Source organism: Ictidomys tridecemlineatus, chromosome 7, assembly GCF_052094955.1.
Source record: "Ictidomys tridecemlineatus isolate mIctTri1 chromosome 7, mIctTri1.hap1, whole genome shotgun sequence".
NCBI classification, from domain to species: Eukaryota; Metazoa; Chordata; class Mammalia; order Rodentia; family Sciuridae; genus Ictidomys; species Ictidomys tridecemlineatus.
Window position 1 is genome coordinate 86814967 of NC_135483.1, and position 22508 is coordinate 86837474.

General features: G+C 41.2%; 1 long non-coding RNA gene and 2 pseudogenes across 1 annotated transcript; 2 read left to right on the forward strand and 1 right to left on the reverse strand.

Moving 5' to 3' along the window:
- LOC120884867 (contactin-associated protein-like 3) overlaps window positions 1–11922 on the forward strand; it is a 224659-nt pseudogene extending 212737 nt beyond the window's left edge.
- Window positions 11923–14807: 2885 nt separating this feature from the next.
- Window positions 14808–17498, forward strand: LOC120884868 (uncharacterized). The gene is made up of 2 exons (XR_005727257.2): window positions 14808–14893; window positions 17200–17498. It is a non-coding gene; the product is annotated as an uncharacterized LOC120884868 (long non-coding RNA).
- Window positions 17499–19988: 2490 nt separating this feature from the next.
- Window positions 19989–22163, reverse strand: LOC101974368 (phosphatase and actin regulator 1 pseudogene; annotated as a pseudogene).
- Window positions 22164–22508: the final 345 nt, after the last annotated feature.

Here is a 22508-nt window from a genome sequence, read left to right on the forward strand (position 1 = left end):
TGAGGGTATATCTGTGTATGAAAGCTAAGTATGTTTGAAAACTACACAAACCTCATCTTCTAATAAAACCTTTTCTCTTCCCTATTCTTTGGTTATGATAGAAGACTTCATAAGGAAACTCTGGTTGCAAAATAAAAACTTAATTATGCACACATCAGTAACACATCAAAATAGGTTCTATTAAAGAAGTTATAATAATAGGAACTGAATATTGATACAGTGTTACACTTTTATCAATTTCTAAGATAAATATAGTTGTGATTTAGATTTAAGTTCTGAGTTTCCATATGTATAATTTAAACTTCTTCATTTTGGAAAGATTTAGAAGACCAGTGATTATCAATGCACCGGATCTTGACTTAGAAATAGTACAGTTGGACTCAGGTTGGCACTTAAGCCACCTCTAGTATAGAAGAGGCAAGTGTTGAGTGCATTCAAGTCAATGCTAAATACAGTCAAAGGTGCATGAAATAAGTAATAATATAAGTGCTCTAGAATCTGCATTGAAATATTTGTAAAATACCATTGTAATTTAAAATGTCATTTATTTTCCTCTTTAGGAAGTTTGCAGGTCAGGTACAAGCTAGACAGACATCAAGATCCAGATGCTTTTAATTTTGATTTTAAAAACATGGCGGATGGGCACCTTCACCAGCTGAAGATTGACAGGGAGGAAGCCGTGGTCTCTATAGAGGTAATGCAGCAAACTTGAAGGTCCCAGAAACCACCATGAAGAGTTTGTTGGAGAATGGATAATCTAATGCAAAAGTTTGATGATAAATAGTAACAAATGAGCAAGTGTTCTCCATAGATCAAGTCAGAAAACCCAATATAGCCAAGGTTTAGAGGGGTATTTAGTTTGTTTTGTTTGTTAAGCAATGATCCTGTCAAAGTTATTATTACTCTTAAGTCCTTTTAAAAATGTCAAGATGTCCTTACTTGTTTTTACTTGATTCAGCAGGGAAATGTCTAGTTTATCATGGTGATGATGGGTAGAATTTGTTAATTAATATTTCAGTAGGTGATAGCAAAAGAACAGATAGGCCAGCAGTTTAAACACAAGATGAGAGCATGCAAGATATTCATTGAAATGGGAATAAATAAGAAAATAGACCTGAGTCAGAAGAGAGTCAGGCAGTTGTCACTGACATTCAAAAGAAAATATATTTTAAGTCTGCACATAAAATTACAATTATTTTGGCTGTGTCAAGTCTCCTCCAAAGAATAAGTTTTTACATTTAAAATAATTGATTTCCGTCCTTTTGTGGATTCTGCCAACTGCAGATACATCATAAAGAAAAGTAAAGCAGCAAAGAGAGTGGGAGGCTGGGAGGGCAGGCGGCTTGTGGCAGTTAGAGGTTGTTCATAAAATCGGTTTCCCCTCCTAAACGTTGTTTTAAGGTGAATTATTTAAGCGTTGTTGAGCACTTACAAGTGACTTATTTTTATCACTTTTTTTCTGGCCTCCTCTGCTACCTTATCATTAAAACTGTATCTCCTTTTGACATTCCCTTCCCACGGGGCGTTTAATAGGTTAACCAGAGTGTGCAGAGACAAGTAATCCTGTCCTCGGGGACAGAATTCAATGCCATCAAATCCCTCACGTTGGGAAAAGTTTTAGATAAGTGGCAGAAAGATCTTTCTCCCAAAAAAACATCAGATCATAAGTGTCATATCACACACTCTGGAAGCACTCGTTATGCTGAAAGAAACTCCTTGTCTTATCTTAATAATAATTTCCCAGTTAGTGACAATCAAGGCACAAATGGCACTTTTGTCTGAGTGCACGTAGAACCATGAGTAAGTGCTGCCTGGCGGATGAGCAAAGGCATACCCTGAAAAACACCCCATGCTTACCTTCCCCCTGGGCAATCAGGCAGGAGTCACGGTGTTTTTCTAACACTTATTGAAAAGTGAACTGTTACTAAAGCCGACATGGAGTATCAGCCTCAATTCAGGGACCTCCACTCAATGATAAAACTACCCATGAGCTGAAGCAGATGAAAGAAGGGTTGATTTCCTTCAGCAAATGGTAGCACCTTGAACTTGGTTCCCAAGTCCTGCTTGGCCTATGCTTCTGTCCTTGATGACACTGAACCAAAGCCATGAGGCATGCTCATAACCACCTTTACCCAGGGGGAAAGGTGAAGTTGAGAATGATACCCCAGGAAGGATGTATTTGAAAAGCACAGCTTAACTTCAAATTAACATCATAGTTACTGAGGAAAGGAATCTTTCTGGAAAGAAATATGTCAATCAGCTCTGAAAATGAACTATTTTAATGATATAGTCTCTAAAGAGAATCACAAATTAGGAAACAATATTAATTGCATAAATTCCTGTTTCCCTCCAAATAAGTAGGTGCAGGGAGTTAAGATGTTAATTCAAATGTTATTCAAAGTCATATAACGTAGGGTTTAAAAATGCAAGTTTGAATTGAGCAATGAAGCATGGAGTCTGAAGCCATTGACCTCAGAAAGTGATGAATATTCATTCTGCCGATGCCTGGCAAATGTGAAATAATAATCAAAGACTAAAGCAGCACTTCATGATTTGGACAGCTGTCTTTGGGATGGGTTTTGTTGTCTTTTCCTGCTGTTCAACCATTTAATAATTATGCCAATATAATTTTATATTCAAACTTGGAGATCCATGTGAAGTATATTTATTCTCTTAACTTACAATAAGATAGACTATCACATTGAGGAAAAAAGAAGCCACTAATTTTCCAAAGAAAGTTGTTCAAAGTATTCAGTGGTAAGTCATCATTATTAATTCTCTTAGCTCCTGTGAATCATTCCCTTATCCACTCACTGAAAAATATTTGGTGAAAATTGATTATGTACTCTTAATTAGATGTCGAGGCAGCTTATGAATAAGAAAGTCACTGCACTTATCCTATACTATACTTATATATTAATAAGTAACATAGGCTAGTGTGTGAGCAATTATAATAAAATAATGCTTGTTATTATTTACCATACTTCACAAGAAATATCCCAGAATTCATTAAAGTTAACATGCTGTTTTTATCTTCCCTATTCGTTTTTTTTTTTTTTTTTTGTGTGTGTGTGTGTGTGCCAGGGATTGAACCCAGGAGTGCTTAACCACTGAGCCACCTCCCCAGCCCCATTTTTAATATTTTATTTTAGAGACAGGTCTTGCTGAGTTGCTCTTAGACCTCACTAAGTTGTGGAAACTGCCTTTGAACTTGCGATCCTTCTGCCCCAGCCTCCTGAACTGCTGGGATGATAGGCCTGGGCCACCACACCACACCTGGCTCTTATCTTCCCATTTTTGAATAGTCTTGCTTAATGAAGACCATTCAAGTTAATTATCTCAACATCAATTCAGTATACACCCACCTCAATGTAAGCTCTTGAAGTCAAATTTTCTATGTAGTTTTAATTTTATCAGAGAAGTGTCTTAAAGAATGTTAACACTTAAAATACTATAATCCAGGAGAAGTGACCTGTCACTTTTGTTAGATTCTTTATCCAAATAATTAGGATTATTATTCTTTTGATTTGGCTGTATGTGTGGGTGTGTGTGTGTGTTTTAACCACAAACTTAAAAGAAGAAATGTACTAAAACAAAATAAGAAATGTAGAAGCTGAGCATGTCTTTTTATCTTCTCTCAGAAAATAAAGCAGTAGCCTATAAGTTTTTACATTTTATTTTCATTTAATTAATTAATTTCCCTGAAGTACTGGGGGATTGAACTTAGGGCCTTGAGTATGCTAGACAAGTGTTCTATCACTGAACTACATCCCCATCCCCTGAGAAAAGGAGTGTAAATACTCACGTATTATCACAATTACACAGATATGAGAATGCCAAATGATTTTGGTAATTAACTATCCTGGAAATTATGTTCTGAGTTCTATAAGGAGATGTCATATAACACATAACATTTAAAGCTCAGTGGAGCTATGGCTTTATATTATTTTTATACTATGATATTTGCCTCATTTAGAAGGGTTATTGTATTTTGGTTCTGAGATTTTCTTTACCTGATTCACAAGCTACTAAAGAAACCTACAATTGATTTGTGGATGCTGGCAGATGACATAAGATCCCTGGGTTAGAAATAAAGGGCTCTGTTATTTATATAGCAAGTTTCATGCACATTAGCCATTGGTACAGTTTCCCCTATGTATGGAGCTGGGATAAGCATTCAGGTCAATGCTGCAGATGGGCCGGTCTGCATTGCAACTGAGGAACACATAGCTTAGGGAATCTACAGATTTTGTAGCAAGCACTAAACAACCTTTTTCCATATCCCATAGGGAAAGATATCCTTATCCCTCAAAATTGCTTGTGCCAAACAAATTTGAGAAGCGGTCGGGATAAAGTGCTGTCAAGTCTTACATTTCTTTGTTTATCAGGCAAAAACATAGAGAAACACTTGAACCCAGGGCAACTTACTTTTCTCAATATTATAGAGTGAAAACACAAAAAAAATCTGAAAAAATAAAAAAGATATGAGATTTTACATTGTTTATCAAGGAAGATCCAAGATTAATTGTGTAAGTCAACTCCTTTTCATATCATCTGTTAAATGAGGAAAACTTAGAAATAATTTAGTAGAATCCATAGAAATCTTTTGGAGCTAGGGATATGGCTCAAGTAGTAGTACGCTCGCCTGGCATGCATGGGGCCCAGGTTCGATCCTCAGCACCACATACAAACAAAGATGTTGTGTCTGCCGAGAACTGAAAAATAAATATTAAATTCCCCCCCCCTCTCTCCCTCTCTCCTCTTTCCTCTCTCCTCTCTTAAAAAAAAGAAAGAAATCTCTTGATTTTCTAACTTAACATTAACTGGGAGTCAGTGAGGATCATGGATGATTTGAGGTCTTTGAAATTATGAGCCTTCCAGACCAAGGCTAGAAAATAGAGCTTTCTGTGATGGTGAACCTATCCTATAACTATGCTGACCTACACAGTCATTCCTAGACACACCTAGTTTTTTAACAAGTGAAATGTGGCTAGTGTAACTGAGGGACTAAATTTTTTATTTTATTTAAATCTAATTGATTTGAATTGCAACAGTTTCATGTGGCTAGTGTCTACCGTCTTGCACAATGTAAAACACTGTCCATTTGCTTGCTTATGTAGTCATTTTTTTTTTTCATTCAAACAAATGACACCCTGTTGTGAAAGCAGACACCTGTCTAATTGGCATGACACTGGCCTGGGAAGCCAGCCCTACATCAAATATTTTTTTCTACCTCTTCAGGTGCTAATATTTCAAATTCCATAATTAAAGAACCATTTCTTTTGTACCAAGTCTTTCCTTCTGCTAAAATGCATATACTTCTTAGAGTACTATCAGAAAGCATAATCAGGTATTTATGCAAAAGTGAATTTATTCAAGAACAGGCTTTGATGGAAAAGAAGAGACAATTGGAAGGAATCCAGGTAGAGTACCATAGAGAGAGGGGGGCAGAGTGACCCACAGACATTCTTGATTAGAGCTAATTAGCTAACAGGTGCAGAAATGAAGGGTTTTGACAATGTCAACTTGTCAAGGCAATAGGAAAATAGAATTCAGGTCACTGCCTAAGTGTTGAGTTCTACTTAAAATGTGTTCTACTGAGAAACATTTACTAACAATGTTTTGTTAAAAGCCAGGAGTGTTTCACCCTTGGGTTTCTTCCTGGGTTGTTGAATGAGTGATTGCCTGGTAGACTCAGAGTAGAAAAAGTGATTACTTCCTTTCAGATATTTTTTTAAAAAAGTATATCTGGTGATCATTATTGATTTAAATAATTTATTGAGGAATTAGAAGAGCTCTATTCTGTTCCATCACCTTCAAATTAAATGATTATATAATGTTAATATTCACCATTCATCAGAAAAAAAAGGTCCCCTAAAACTATATGATTCTTGTCCAAAATACCATGTTTTATTATAAAATCTTTTTGTATTATATTGTGTCAAAAAGAGAAATATTTTTACACATGACAAAATGACAGACTTTCTTCAGGACTAAAGGAACTCTGGACTGGGGTTTTGCAGTGAAGAGATTGGGCTCAGCTTAAAATGCAAGAAAAAATGTAGACTGACAGCCAGCCAGGTGGGGGTGTTCATTGGTGGGTGGAAAATTACCAAGAGGTTAGGAGAATTCTTACTAAATTGACCTATTGGGATTCTGGATGAAGACCCGCTGGGCTACTCAATCACCTGGAGGACTGTCAAGGACGTCAAGGAGAGTGGAGGGTTCTGGCTAAATTCCACAACTCAGGAACAAAAAAGATGGGGCTAGTGGAGCAGATGGCTCAGAGAAGCCTGATTAAAGTTTGATTAAGGGTAGAATCTCAGTGGTGTCAAAGTTCTTTCTTAGAAAAAAAAATATATATATATAATTATACAAAGGTTCTTGAAATAGAAGAAAGAATACATAAATGTAAGGGAAATGGTAGTTCTAGTCAGGAGATAAGCATGAGTAAAACCAAAGAGGGTTAAAGAGGGAAAACTAAGAGGAAACAGTACAGTCCAAGGCTCACTCTCTGGCCTGTGGGTAACACGGGGAGGGACCCAGGAAGGGGGCCTGAGCACTAGTAAGGGCCCATGCCCAAGGGCTCATCTTACTGACTGCAAGTGAGCGAAGAGTTGGATGAATGTATTGGGGAAAAGAGTATCTGTTTTCATGTAATGGTGCAAGAGAATGATTCTGATTGTGGGTGCTAGGAACGTGGAACTCTCAAACTCAGGAAAGAGAAAAGGAGAAAGAAGAAGGAAACTATGTAACCCCAGTGGCTCAGGAGGCTGAGGCAGCCTCAGTGACTTAGGGAGGCCATAAGCAACTTAATGAGACCCTGTCCCTAAATAAAAAATAAAGAAAGAAAAAGGACTGGGGATGTGGCCCAGTGGTTAAGCCTGGCTTCAATCTCTGAATAATAATAATAATAATAATAATAATACACCACTAAATCAACAAAATTTTAAAAAACACCGTGTAAGATAAAATGAATCAAATCAGATAATAGGAGTTGTTACTCTAAATGTGAATAGCCTCAATTCTGTCATATTCAGGTCAATAAATATCTAGTTAAAAACTCTTACAATAAGGAAACCACTAAGAAGTCCCAGCTAATGAATTTCAGAAGTGCAGTGTTGCCAGCAGACAAGATGGGCATGAGGTTAGAACAAGTGAATGAGCTCAAAGGTGGGGGAGGGCATTACCTGGGGATAAAAGGTACAGTTTGTTAAGAGGACATAAAAGCCATGAATCCAATATACATCATGAAAGATAACAGTTGAATAGAAGGCGTAAAATTGAACTTCCAGAGCTCTGTCGTCTCCAAGAATCAGTTTACTATAATTCCTCCCTTGGCTGTGGCCTCCCTGACAAATGTGTTTTAATGATCAGTTTTTAAAAACCCAGTTCAGATCGTCGCCTTGAAGCCCCCACAGAGTGGCTGTCCCTCGCAGCTGTCCACAGAGCCCTCTGCCCTGAAAATGGCCATCAGCCGCCTGCTCGGGCGCAGGGGGCGCAGGTCGGAGCCGGTGGCGGCTGTGCCGGCGGGGTCACCTATCGAGCCCAGTGCCCCTGCGTCCTAACGCTGTGTCGCTTTGTCCCCGCAGAGCCCCCAGGCGCGGACCCCGACAAGCGGCGGGCGTCGGCGCGCGGCTTCACCGGCTGCCTCTTGGCGGTGCGCTTCGGCCGCGACGCCCCGCCGAAGGCGCTGCGCCCCGGCCCTGCCCGGGTCACCGTCCGCGGTCACGTGGCCGCCGGGGCCAGCTGCGCGGCGGGGGCGCGGACCGGCGATGGAGCGGGGGAGCTGGCTCCGCGATGCGCAGGTGGCGCAGGTGGCGCAGGTGCGTGGCCCCCTGCCCCTCCCCGCGGGCTGGGAACGGCGGCGGTGCGCGGTGGAGAGGGCCTGCGACGCCCTTGGCAGCCTCCCCTTTTCTAATGTAGGTCGTTTCGAACCCAGCGAGGAGGGAGAGCCTTTGGTGAAGGCGGACAGAAGCGACTCTGGGGTCATCGGAGGTAAAGGGGCTGAAGGAACTCGTCTGCTGCATTACTGTCGCTTTTGAAAAAAAAAAAAAACAACTTTTTAAATTTTAAAAATTATTTGTTCCCATTTAACAGCATTAACTTAATAGAAAATTATAGCTAAGAATCAGCACTCCAGGAGGGGAAAGAGTGCTTGTGGGTTTTCTGAGTTGATGTTCACCGATTTAAGCTGGGGGCGGGTGGGGGGGTGCTTCTGTGAGGATTCCACTGAAAACAGGATTTTTAAAGAACAGGTAAAGTCTGGCGTGGTGGCCTCCCGGATCCCAGCTACTTGGGAGGCTGAGGCAGGAGGATGGCAGCCCCTGATCTTCTTGAAGAGCTAGAGGTAGTCAGCAAATTGAAAACAGAACAACAATAACAACAACAACAAAAAAAAACTTACTTTTGGAATTTTATTGCTTTTGGTCAAACATCACTGTAAGATCTTCTGTAAAAAATCACTGGCAAGATTCTCTGCTGTTCAACAATAAATCGTACAGGGCTCTTGGGCTGTCCTGAGAAACTCTGATGAGCTCTTGAAGGAGGGGAGGGGAAGGAGGAGAATGCGCAGAAGGATTCCCCTGGTCTTTGTTTTTTGTTCATTTTTTTCCCAATAATTTATTTTATTCTCCTCATATACATACTTCAGTCTTATTTCTTTTTCATATTTTATTGTCATAATTTGCATAAGAGATAGATATAAAGAAAGATAGATGATAGATAGATAGAAAGATAGATAGAAGGATAGATAGAAAGATAGATAGAAGGATAGATAGGGCATAGATCTGATATAGCTATTAGAGCAAGACATTGCCCCAAGTAATTATATTCAAAGCCACAAAAACCTAAGTCAAAAGCCAAATAATGATCAGAGCACATGTGTTATGAGACTTAAAAAAAGGCAATTTGCATGATTTAGATGTTTCAGTTGTTATTTGATTTTTTAAAAGAAACTTTTAAAAATTTAAATATGCTTAACATTACTTCAAGTGCATTTTTTTTTTCAAATTGTGCATTTCAGTGTCATCTCGTACATTCTCAGTGTGGTACAGCAAGAGCCATGGTTTATTTCATTTTTGATTGTCCTTTCCAGTTAGTCTGATAGGTTATTTTTCATTGAAGGGAAAATTGAATACAATCTAAACATATCTTTTTGGCAATGAAATCAATGTTTCATTTTCTTGAAATATAATTTATCAGAGCTGGTGTGAAAAAAATAAGATTGCATATTTCCTCTCTAATTAATTAATGGATTATTGAAATATTGTTTGTTTTCTTGTTGTATAGACTCTTCATAGTACATACAAAGCAAACTTTTTTCTTCTAAAATGATAGAAAACAAAACAATTGCATAAGAGATAAGATTTAGAGAATTTTTCTGTTATGTCTATTTATTACTAAATCAAGTGTTTGTTTTTTACTATTATTTCAACCCGATCCTCTGAAATACTTGCTAGTATAATAAAAGAAATATTCAAGTAACCATTAGTCATTGAATTAGAAATATATTTTTATGAAATTATTATGATTTTTAAAGCTAATAATAATTTTCATTACTGAAAGTACCATAACTATACCATACCTAGACTTTAATTAATTGTTTTATACACTTTATTTCATTTAATATTCACAAAGACTCTTCACAGACATAGTCTTCATATTCTAACAGTCACCAGCTAGAGATACAAATTGATACCTTTTGTCATACACTTACAATGTGGACAGTCCAAGCATGGCTTTATGCATAGTTTTTTGGTGTAGCATAGATTTGACTTTCATTCTTCAGGAATATGACTTCTGTACAGCTAGCTTTCTTGGGGATGCTTTAGCACTCTAGATCTGAATTACAGCCTTAAACTAGAAGGAGGCACCAGGTCTTCCCCTCAGGTATTCTGATTCAACATGATTTTGGGTTGAGAACCATGGCATAGCAAATGGTTTAATGGTTCTAATATTTTAGAACATTTACACCTGGTTCCTTCAAATAGTCCACATTCCACAAAAATAAACTTAATAAGTATCCCTGCAATATTTTTGGTGACAGGGATTGATCACATATATGTTACACTACTGCATTTCAAAATTATGTTGTCATTAAAGTATTTTGGAGTTGGGGAGATAGCTCAGTGGTAGGGTGCTGGCCCTGGATTTGATCTCTATCATCAAAACAAATTTACAAAGATATAAAACAATTTAATGAAAATGTATCTACTTAGTTAAAAATAACATTTATTCTAGGATGGTACTAAACATACTATACTTTTTTTTTTTTTTAGTAGTAGTAACCTTTTTTTTAGCTTTATTTTATTCACTTATTTTATTTAGTGCTGAGGTGTGAACCCAGGGTCTCACACGTGCAAGGCAAGCACTCTATCACTGAGCAACAACCCAGCCCCTATACTTTTAAGATAATTTAAAACTTCGTCTCAGAGCCTTGTGTATATTTGTTTTTGTTGTCTGTTTGTTTGTTTTGGAACCAAGGATTGAACCCAGGGGTACTTAATCACTAAGCAGCATCTCCAGCCTTTTAAATTTTTTATTTAGAGACAGGGTCTCTCGAAGTTGCTTAGGGCCTCACTAATTTGCTGAGACTGGTTTTGAACTTGTGATCTTCCTGCCCCAGCTTCCCAAGTCCTGTTTCTGTTTTTAAGAACAAAAGCTGAATTTCAATCACAGGCCTTTAGGGAAAAGGACTACCCCTACTATATCCAAAAGTCATGGAAACTCAGACATACCAAATGTTATAAAACCACTGGACCTTAAAATTCCTAGGCTTGATGGTCCCAACTTATGATATAGTAGATGGTTGGTTTGTTGTAACCTACCTTATAAGGCAGTGATGTTAGCAAAGCCCCCAATTAAGGCAAAAATCACCATTTATATTCTGACTTGGTGTTCTTCTGTCTTCTCCCCTACCCCAGGTGTGATAGCAGTTGTGATATTTATTTTGCTCTGCATCTCTGCTATAGCCATATGCATTTACCAACAGAAAAATTCATGCAAAGAAAATGAATCAAAAGTTTCAAAAGACGAAGAGTGCTAGGACCACTCAGCGAAGTGCACGTGTCAAGACACAGTCCTGAGAGACAATGTCTTCTGGTTGGCAGTGGGCTGATCTACCCCATCCACTGTGGACCGTCCTGATCTGGTCATCCCTGTGGGTGGGCCAGTGCTAACCATCTGCTGAGGACCTGGGGTGCTGGGAGGCCCGTTCTGCCTTGGTGGACCCCTCCCTCCAGTGCAATTTATATGACAGTGAAGGAGGAATCCTCATTCATCATGGTGGAGTAGTTTGCCCCAGAAGGAATGCTCTCTTCCAACACAGAAATTTAATTTGTGTAGTAATTGTGGATTTTAGCTGAGAAAATGGCCATGAGGCTCTGGTCCTATTTAGAGAATGGGACAGAAGTTTCATTCACATGTAAGAGACACAATCAAACTCTAATGTTCTTTATTGCTCAGAAGCTTATCTGGGATCCCGTTCCTGTTCCCTGCTGATATTTTTTTTTGGACAGGAAATGCTTCTTTGATTACTTCACCAGCATTTCCATAGTCCTGCAATCCAGTGCCAAGGGCTTGCTAAAAAGTTAATGGCGTGTTTGATTTCCTTATCTGATGGTCAATGCAATGCAAGAGAGACCTGGAAATGTTATTTTTGGTGTATTGCTTTTTCTAATTGACTGTTTTTAATCATTTTGATAAATTTTAATGTTGAAATCAATATGGAGTGTTGGTGATAAAATTTTAATATTGAATTTTGTAATGTAAGAGAAAATTGATAGGTAACAAGATGCAAACAGAATGTCAATTAGAGTCTGCCTATTTTCTTTGTAATCTGTAATTATAGTTTTTGTAAATTGTGATCATGCTTTTAACTAAATTTATGATGACATAAATACTACTTCTTATACTGAAAAATATTTATTCTTTATTTATATCAATACCTGAAGGAAACATATTTTAAACTTATTTCCCCCTCCCATATTGAGAAATTATGTCAGTTTTTTTTATCATTCTATATTTATATTTCTCTTTTTTCTTTTTCTTTTTTATTTGGGGGGATGGAGTGGTGGGGACAGTGCTGAGGATCAAACACCAGGTCCCTCAGCTCTATATTTCTTTCTAAACATTGTTACTGATATGTCTGATTTCCTGAATTTTTACTGAATATCTTTCAATTTATTAGGAAAATCAGCTGCAATTTCTTTTTCAAATATTCAATTGCTCTAAGTATAAATATCATTGTATAGTATCCTCTTGTCCAGTTGCTTTTGAAATATAAGATGAAGGCTACTTGCTCCAAGGAAAGGCAGAATTTATAGGCTCTATATTAAATCTGCTCTTCTAATCACAGGTTTATGATCACAAAGCCAGATTTTTAATAGATCATACCAAATTGAATGTATGCTACTAAGTACTGAAATGTGTCTCATTTGAGTTTATACACACACCAAGATAGCAGAAGATTGGAACTAACATTTCCAGGAATGAATATTGAGATAGTGGTTATTTGGTAACCACATGGAACTACCACTGGTTTAAATAAACCACTTATATAAGAATAGTGATGCTACAGTCTCCAGAACCCAGATGCCAGTTGCCTGCAAGGACTAATTAGATCATGGAGTTTGTCCACACCAGGGCAAGCTGGAAATATGCCACTTTAGCCTGACTACTACATGAATGAATTCCCATCTTATTTGTTTCAGTTTTGAAAGGATTACTACAGGTACTCTCTGAGGTCTGCTTCCAGCATAGGAGTTCTTCTCAGAGTACCTCGTCTCTACTGATGTTTAAGTGAATGACAAAATATATTTTATTTCTACAGTAACATGTAGGAAACACACTTGCGTGAATGATAAATGTTTTTTGGGTTTTGCTGTATCTCAAAGATCTCTGCAGGGTGAAGAAAGATTCAACAAAGATAAAGTGCATTTGTAAGTTGGCATAGACATCATGTAATCACTGAAATTTTTACACACACATTTTACATCACAGATTTGGGTAGTTGGTGTTTTATCTAATTGCAGAGAGTAAAACACCATAAACCACTGTTCTCAGTGTTTCTTGCAAGACAGAAAAAGTGCATTGATATATCATCCACTGTCAATCTTCTGTACTGATTTTTGGACTTTATCTTTTCATTTGAAAATAAATTCACATTTGGAGTAAAATAAAATTATTGTAAGGGAAGTTGTGTGAAATTGAAATTATGAAAATGTGACTCTCCCCCCCAGTTATTTTTAAAACGTGCAGATAAATGCAGTTTATAATAGTTTGAGCATTAGCTTATATTCCTTGTATATTTTGAGATTAGCAAGACCTGTTTACCTTTTTATGATCTGATATTTATCATCTGGTAAGATTTTCATTCTAAATTCTTAAACAAAAAGTAGAGAAAAGATAAATCTTTACTGATTACTAGAAGTATATATGTATGAATGTATATATTTCACCTTCTGCCAAGAGCAGCCATCAATTGACTAAAATACAGATGGAGTACTTTTTTATGTTGTTGCAGAGAAATGAGTCACTAAAAGCGAAAACTACTCTAATTATATAGAATTTAGTTGCAAGTAGCACCCTTCTATGTATAAAACTAACAGTGTAATGATTGCCCATATTTTGTTCTCATAAATAGCATAACTAACATTCTTTATCTGAAAAGGCTGAAGTTTTTTGACTCTTAAAAACTTCAAACTTCTAATATTAAAACTAGAGTGGTTAATATGACATTGACCAATTGCTGGAAAATGGTGACATTGGCAAATGGTCTCATCTTGACACTGTGGCCCAAATTCACTGTAGGAAATCACTCCAATTCTTCATCATTTCCTAAGTGCCATCACTTTAATCATGAACTTAACCTCTTTTGATTGTGGTAATTGCTGATAAATGACCAAGTCTATCTCATGTTTCTATTTCTGTGAAGGGTCAAATGGCTTGAATTAAAATATTTCTCCAGTTTGCTCTGATCCTTCATAGTGATAGAGACATGGTGTAAATCGTGGGCACATACATAAGATTTGTTTTCCCTGATGGGTCAGCTATAGAGATGAGGAAGCAAACACAAAGGGTGAGAGTCACTTCGCCAAGGGGACAATACCATTGAGCTGTAATACTTTTATGAAACTCCTGGCTCATCTCGCTCTTGATGCCACTAAGAATAGAGCCATCTCCCTGCCTTCTCAGCATTGCTGAGCCGAGTGGAGAAACCGATTCCATTATTTGACATTCCATTTGCCTAGACTGACCAGTGCTTCTGGATCTCTGTTCACATCTTTTGAAAAAAACAAACATTTAATGGAAAATTTATCTTGATTTTTTGAAAAATAAAATATTACTTTTATCAAAGAAGCAAACAAATGCCCCTTTGGGTTATTCTGGAATCTATACTATAATTGACACAAATGGATCATTAAAATATTCTTGAAGTTGGAAAATAATCAAATGGACACTTTTTTCCCAGTTTCACAATTATTTTCTAATATTTTCTGTTTAGTTGAATATTTTCCTATTAGGGGAACTGTGTGCTTTAGTAATAGTTCATGCCTTAAGTAAGGAGAGCATAATGGTTGATCCAGAAGCAGCCTGATTCTGAAACCCAAAACTAAGGAATTTCCTATGCTAGGAACCCAGAATGATTAGACTGACCTTTATTCAGCTCTTCTATAAAAGCTTGGTATCCCTTGGCTCAATTAGCCCTCTCTATCAGACCAAATGGAGACATTATGTCACTTTTGCTTTTTGTTATGATTGTTGCTATATATCGACAAATTACAGTTTTATATATTTACAGGGTATGGAGGGATGTTGCAATATTCCAACACGTTGTGCAATGAAATGCAACAACATGGATGGAATTGTGAAATAAGCCCGTGACGGGAAGGTGAGTTACGTATAGCCTCACTGACAGGTGGAATTGGAATTGGGGCTCACAGAAATGTGGCAGAATGGAGGCTACCAGAGGTTGAGAGTTGGATGGAATGGAGAACTGATAACTGAGGGGTACAAAACTTTAGTTAGAAGGAAGAAGTTTACTTACTTATTTATTGTCCAAGAGCTTCCCTGTTTTGTGGGAAGGGTAGATCTCAAATGTTATCATCATAAAAAGTGCTAAATATTTGTGGTAAGGTTATGTTGGTTGGCTTCCTTTGACATATTTTTGAATCAGAACATGATTAGGTGGTTGTGCAATCTGCTACGGAGATATCCATCATGCACTGTTTTAACAATTAAGCTTAAAAAAAGAAACTGATTTTTGTTCTTCAAAAAACTCATTCCAGGAATTATAGACTTTTCAGTTAGGAGGAATATTAACTATCATGTGTGCCAGCCTTTTGTCTTCTTGTACACGCTTCTTGTGGATGTTGCTGAAGCTTGGCTCATTGCTGGTGTGTTCTCAGAACACCCCTTATGGGGTTTTCGTGGTAGTACTCCACTGGAAATGTGGATAATTTGTAAGAAAGTTAACATTGCTATCACTAAGACTGGCATCTGGATTTATATATTGTCTATTATCACATTGTTGGGAAAATATACTGGAGAACTATTTGTATTTGTCTTTTTAAAACTACTCCAATAATGTACTTTATCACTCATAAATTGACCATGACCTAAAAAGGTAGTTTTTCATTTTGTTGTATCATTATTTATTTTAAAATGTGAGATTCATAAGATGCCATTTGCCATATAAGTAAAAAGGTCTGTAATCACAAAACCAAACTTACTTATAATTTGAGGAATATTAAAATCGATAATTTAGTTGGCTTATAATACCCCCTAAACATTTAGACCCATGTAGATATATAACCTATAGATAAAGTGATATAGAACCTATATCACTGCATAATATCTAATACTACATTTTAACTCTTTAAACAAACCAGGAAGGGGAAGCAGGTAATTTTTCCCATTTCTGAAACCACACAAGGGCCTTCAATGCTTGTTGTTATTGTTGTTGTTTGTTTGTTTGTTTGTTGCAATATTGGAGATTACACCTGTGAGTGCTCTAACATTGGGCTACATTAATTTTTATTTTGAGGCAGGATCTTGCTAAATTTCAATCCTTCCATCTCAGCTTCCCAAGTCCCTAGGACTACAGGTGTTTGCCACTGCACCCAGCTCCCTCCATATTATATACCAGATACTCTCTCTCTAGTACTCTGTGTATACTTGTGCTGCACCTAAAGAGTGCACCTTTTCTGCACCACCCTCACCTCCAGCTAAGTGTTGCCCCATTTGGAGGTGATGTCACTGGTTGAGAGAGCACTGAAGAAAGTAACCGAGTGCAGAGTTCACACAGGACAGGGAGTAAAGCAGGTGACTGCCAGATAGCCTGGAAATCCTCCTCATTAACAGGGACCTAGGGAGAGCAGGCAGGAGGGGCTAGTAGTGCACCAGGGGCTACACACTGCTATGGTCCCATTGAACACATCTGAACAGACCCGGACAAAAGAACAATTATCAAATGGTTTCTAAATCCCTGGAAAAAAGTCAAGAGAACATACAGAAATATAAAAATTTCCAACACCCAACAAAGTAAAATCACAATGACTGATACTCAGAATAATTACCAGGCATGCACTGAGGCAGAAAAATATGACCTATAATCGGAAAAAGTTAATTTAAGAAATGATCCAGAACTTATACAGATGTTGAACTACTAGTCAGCAGTATTAAAATAACTATTATAATTATATTCCTATGTTCAAATACATAACATGAATGACATTGAAAAGGTTCAAATAAAACATATGGAAGCCATGATGGCACCTGCCTGTAATCCCAGGAGCTCGGGAGGCTGAGGCATGAGGATCACAAGTTCAAAGCCAGCCTCAGCAATGGCGAGGTGTTATGCAACTCGGTAAAACCTCACCTTTAAATAAAATACAAAATAGGGCTGGGGATGTGGCTCAGTGGTTAACTGCCCCTGAGTTCAATCCTCAGTCCAAAATATTAAAAAATAAATAAATAAATAGATAAATAGGAACCGTCTAGAGATGAAAGTTTCAGTGCATGCGATTTATGTTTTTTATTTTTTAATTTTTTTTTAGATTTTTTTGTTTTGGTTTGTTTTTAGAGAAACTGCATACAACATCAGAGACAAACAATAATTTAAATACCATGCATTTTCTGTATGTACAAAACCGAGAGATCCAGTTTAATTTGTGTCGTATTGTCTCCCTCATACAGCCGTCATCTGTGAAGTGGAGCTCGGGAGGGCACGGATTGACGGTCGCCATACTCACTCCTATACAAAGACAAACTATGTACACACACCCAGGAAGCAACTGGAGAAAGCAACCAGTTTGGGGGTTAACAGACCAACGGGAAGGAAAAGTCATGGCAGGTGACCTTTACCCACCGGCCGTGCACGGGGGAGCCTGCAGCTCCCTTCATGGAAGCCACACACCACAATGTTCATTCGGCAAATATAAATACATGTTCATAAAGTGGGAGAAAAATAAACCCAAAGCTTTCCTCATGTTCAACGCCTCGTCGTTGGTAGTTTCTCTAATCGGACAGAAAGGCGAATGTTTCAAAAGTGTTACAGGGCTCGGGGGCCTTGGGGATGAGGTTATCAGAATTTTGAGAAAGGAAGTTGGCCAATGGCTGCATCTTTTTTCATTAAGGGGGAGTTGGGGTTGGGCTTGGAGCCATGTCTAATTTTGAGAGGGACAGAATTTGAGATAATACACACTTCTCTCTCCCACGAATCCAAATGACACCATGCCCCACTGGGAACGTCCATGCACCAACTCCAAAATTGCAGTACTTCCAGAAAAGTGATGCATTTTAAACCATCTAGCCCATCTCTTCCCCCTACCCCCAATGAGTGTCCAATTGTCATCTTGGAAGGTAGCACAAGTTGTTTCGGTGTCATATCAATGTGGCCAGAAAAATGTGGGTAGATGATCTCTCTAAAGACCTGGAGGTTTACAGGGAGACAGCAGAGGCCCTGTCCTGCAGGCCCCTGGGGTTGCTGAGGCCAAGAGCCACCTAGAGTGGGCTTGAGATAGCTGATCCTGAAGGTGGGTGACCTTTCAGGGACTGGGAGGTGCACCCCTCAGTCTGAGAAAGTGACTTCTGGGAAAGGGTGCCCTGCAGGAGGAGGAGTGGAAGTGGCGTTCAGTTTCCTCCATGCAGGAAGTGGACTGCAACCCTAGGGCACTTTGGGTGGCCCACCCGGGCTGCTGGCTGGCTACAGGGAGCAGGATTTGGTCTTTCTTTTCCTAGGGAATTTGAAGGCCCAAGACCCAAGGCCAGCAGGGATGCCAGGGGCCTTGGTGGGAGGAGTCCAGTCAGCGGAATGTATTCCCTGAGGACTCACTCCTGGCCAGGGGAAGGCAAGACTGTCAGGACACAGGGCACCACGTGCAACTTTTGAAGCTCAGCTGCTGGTTAGAGGGAGTGCGGGCCTCAAACCCGGGCAGGCAAGCACCTCCGCCTTGAATGGGTGCCTGCCCCACCTGCCCTAGAGAAGTTCAACACAGGAGCCAAGAGTCATCTGCCATTCCATTCGAACATTCAAACTGTCAGTAAGCCTTTCGGGAAGACATTTTCCCTGAATACCTCTCCCAACTGCAGGAACTATTCAGATTCAACATTCAAAGAAAAAAGAAAGACCTAGTGATGGTGTCCAGTGATGGTGATGGTGTCTGCCCTTGGGCTGGGCAGAGGCATGCATGCTCCAGAGGCGCAAGGAGACCAGCGGCTGGGGGCACTGCCTGCAGAGTTGCCCTGAGCTCTCCCCCACATCTGTCTGGCTCCTGCTTGGTGCTACCCACGGAGCCGTTAAGGCTGTAGAAAATTCACCAGCCCCAGAGATGGGTGTTGCATCCCAAGGGTTCCTGGTCCCCCCTGGTTTGAGTGGGGACTTGTTGACTCTTTTTTAGGATGGCCAGGCCGGCAGCTGGCATCCTTCTAAACCTTGGGCGCGTGGGGTAGAGAGCGAGCCAGGGCCTAGAGGGACCATGGTGGCTCTGGATCCTCCATAGAAGGCAGGGAGAGCTCTGCTCGGAAAGAAAAGTGGGTGTTCTGGGCCTCGCTGGGATCCTGGGTAGGGTTTGTGGGTGTCCTTACTTCACTGCACACCCAACCCCGGTGTCCCTGCTGACAGAGTATTGCTTCTCTGTGGTCCCGGTGTGCAGGACGACAGTTGGAGACTCATCTCCAATCACCCTGCATCACAAGAGAGACAGGTCTCTCTCTCAATCAATGGAGCAGGAAGAGAGGGACACTTTGGCAGGCGTGCCTGGCATCTGCCCAAACCTGGCACGTGCTGAAATCTGGGCTTCTCTGTGGAAGCTTTTCAGTGCAAAGAAGGGAGAACAAGAGGCCATAGAGTGGCACTGGGACTCCAGTCCCTCAGTGGCTGGGGAGCCAGGCTTACAGGAAGGGCTTCTGGCCTCCACGCATTGGTCCTGGGCTCAGAGGACCGATGACTTCCAAGTCACACCACCCCGACTCTGGGTGCACAGGAAAAATGAACCCTGGCCAAGCAGAGCTTCCGACCAGCCTTGCTAGACTTCTCTGTTTGGCTCCACTTAGTGCCTGTGCTGCCTGAGTGAGTGCTGACTCCAGCTTGCATGGCCCCACGCTGTCTGCACCCCAGACGCATGGACATCATGTGGGTGCCTTAGCCATGGCATTTGTGTGACACTGGGTGGGCCAATTAATTAGAACTGAGCAGATGACAACTCCCGCTTTTGAAACCAGAGTCTCCTGCAAGGCGGCTCAGCTCAGGCTGAGGGGGCAGGATGGGCGCTGCCTGCCAGCCTTCTGCCCCTACGGCACCCACCTGAGGACCCACAGACAGTCACAGACTCCCCCAGAACCCCCTGGGAAAAGGCCCTTCCCTTCTGCTCACTGTGGGGATGATGGCCGAAGAGAAAGGACCAGGCCACAGAGTAGCCCTCCCCGGCTCTCAGCACCTCCCTCCTCGGGGACCCCCAGAGTGCCCGGTGCACCTGGCCAAATCTAGACGGCCATCCAGACTGACAGCTGGGCACAGTCTCTGAGACAAGCTCATGCCTCCGCCTTCTTTCCACTCAGGTGACAGACCCTTATGAGGAAGGGTTTCACTGGAGACCAGGTGAGCTGGTGCCTGCCTGGCTCCGATGGCGAGGATGAGGACCGCTGGGCCTCCGGGAGGTCTTCCGCCAGGGCCCTGCCATCGGTGAGACGCGTTTCGGTACCTGCAGTGATGCTAGCAGCTCTGACCGTGCAGTGGTCACCATCACGTTTCTGCACAGAGAATCCTGATTGCGTTTCCTTTTATTTTTCTTCTTCTTCTTTTTTAAAAAAGGCAGTTCAGAAGATTTACATCGTAATGAGGAAGTGAATAAATACCAGCACTTATGGTTCTTCTTATAAATTTATGTTTTGAAGACAGCATAGCACTCAAGAGGAATTTAACTGTTAAGGTCATGGAACCTTGTTAAGTGTCTACTCAATTCATGAACTTCCATTTCAGTGCTTTTAAATTCATTGAGCTCTTTCCGAATGGCAGCTTTGTCTGCAGCTGTGAGGCGGGTCTGCGGCTTGTCTGCCCTCCGATCATAATCCTGAGCGTCAGCCACCTCCACGTAATCACTGAAACGGATGAGGATTTTCCTTTCTCGAAGTTCTTCTACTGTGGGCCTTTGACTGAGCTTTCGAGTTAGTCGCCTCTTGATCTCTCTTTTCTTCTCCTGTTCCTCTTGTTCATTCCGAGGTTTCAAAAAGTTCCTCTGCTCCAGTTCTTCTGCAGTCGGCCTCTGGCTCAGCCAACTGGTAAGCTTGCTGCCGATCTGCTGCCTCAGCTCCAGCCTCTCCTCATCCGTCTGCCAGGGCAGGATGTTCTTTTTCTCCAGTTTTCGCTTGGAGGGCCTGTTGCTGAGTTTGATGGCCAAGGAGTCCTTCCTGCAGACCTTCATGGCCAGGGAGCTGGTGTACAGGGAGCTGTTGTCCTCTTCGTCGTCGTCCTCCTCCTCCTCCTCTTCTCTTGTGTACAGGCAAGAAGAGTCTTCATAGTCTGATTCATGAGGCACATTTGCTTTATTGTCATCACATTCAATCACAACAGTTGGCACTTGTCTGATTTCTGGAAGGCCCATAGGTCCTGCTTTTGTGACACCGTCAGTCGAGTGCAAACCAGAGCTGTGGTAAGAAGTGGAACAGGGGAGTCGCTGCTCGGAGCTTTCCAGCCTCTACTTGGTCATGGCCAGCATTTTGTTCAGCTGGTCTATCATCTTGCAGCCCGAGGGGTGCATGGGGAGGGTGCCGGTGGAGGAGGGGAGGTGCTGGCCATGGCTGCCATACTGCAGCTGGTGCTGGATCTGGGACAGCAGGACCATGTGGTGGTGCTTGGCCACGCCCTGCTGGCTGCTCTTCTGGGCTGCGAAGGTCGCCAGGGAGAGCTCCGGGCCCCCTACGGGCATACAGATCATGACTTTCTTTGGAGGTAGCGGAAGCAACAGTTTCACTGGCAGACAAGGCAATTTCACAGGGGCACCAGGATCTGTTAAGTGGTTGGCAATCCAGGTAGTAGGTTTGGGAGGCAGGGCCGCGGGCTGCTTGAGAAAGGACAACTGCTTCACTGGGGTCTCCTCATGGTCTCCAGAGAAAGCAACAAGATTTTGGGGGGGCAGTAGCAGGACTGGTTTGGCTGTAGGATCTTGGGACAGGAGGACTCCAGAGTCACTGGCAGAGGGACTCTCTTCAGACACTGAGGGGACAACTGGCCCTCCATGATGTCTGAAGCTTGGAGCACCTCGTACAAGCAGGGATCCCTCGGCATGGGGACTGGCTCCATTTCGGACAGGGCGGGCAGGGACAGCTGGCTGGAGCTGAGGGACGGTCCGTTTTCCAGGGAGTCATCTTCGTTGGATATGGAGAGCTCCCCATCTTTATGGTAGATCTCCTTCAAGACCCCTCGCTTTATCAGCTCCTCTCTGCTTTGCCTTGATGGATATCTTCATGGATATCTTCCTTTCCAGGGCTGCCGACGTGTGCTTGAACTTCTCGCTCTTCTTCTTCCTCCACTTCTAGGGCTTGAAGATCCTGCCCAGGTTGGCAAACTTACTCCTCCTCCGGATGGGTGGGGTGTGGGTACCTGGGACCAGGAAGTCGGAACGCATTGCCACCAGCCTCTCCACCTCCTCAGCTTCATGGAGCCCAGCTCCTACCAGCCGGGTGGCAACCTTCAAGGAGTCCTGCGTTTCCCTTGACCCTGCAGGCGACTGCTTTCAGAAGCAGGGGATATTATCGAAATGAAACAGAAAGTAACCTGGGGATCCAGACAGACCCTTGGCTTGCACTTGGCCGCCCCCAAGCTCTGGCGACTCAGCCCGCCCAGTGCATGCGATTTAAAACCTAATGGATGGGATTAATGGCAGATTAGACTTTTCAGGAAAAAAAGTTGAGTCAACTCGAAGATACAACAGAAGATTGCCAAAATAAAATAGAAAAATAAATAAATAAAAACATGAGACAGGGAATAAACAGAGAATCAGTGACCT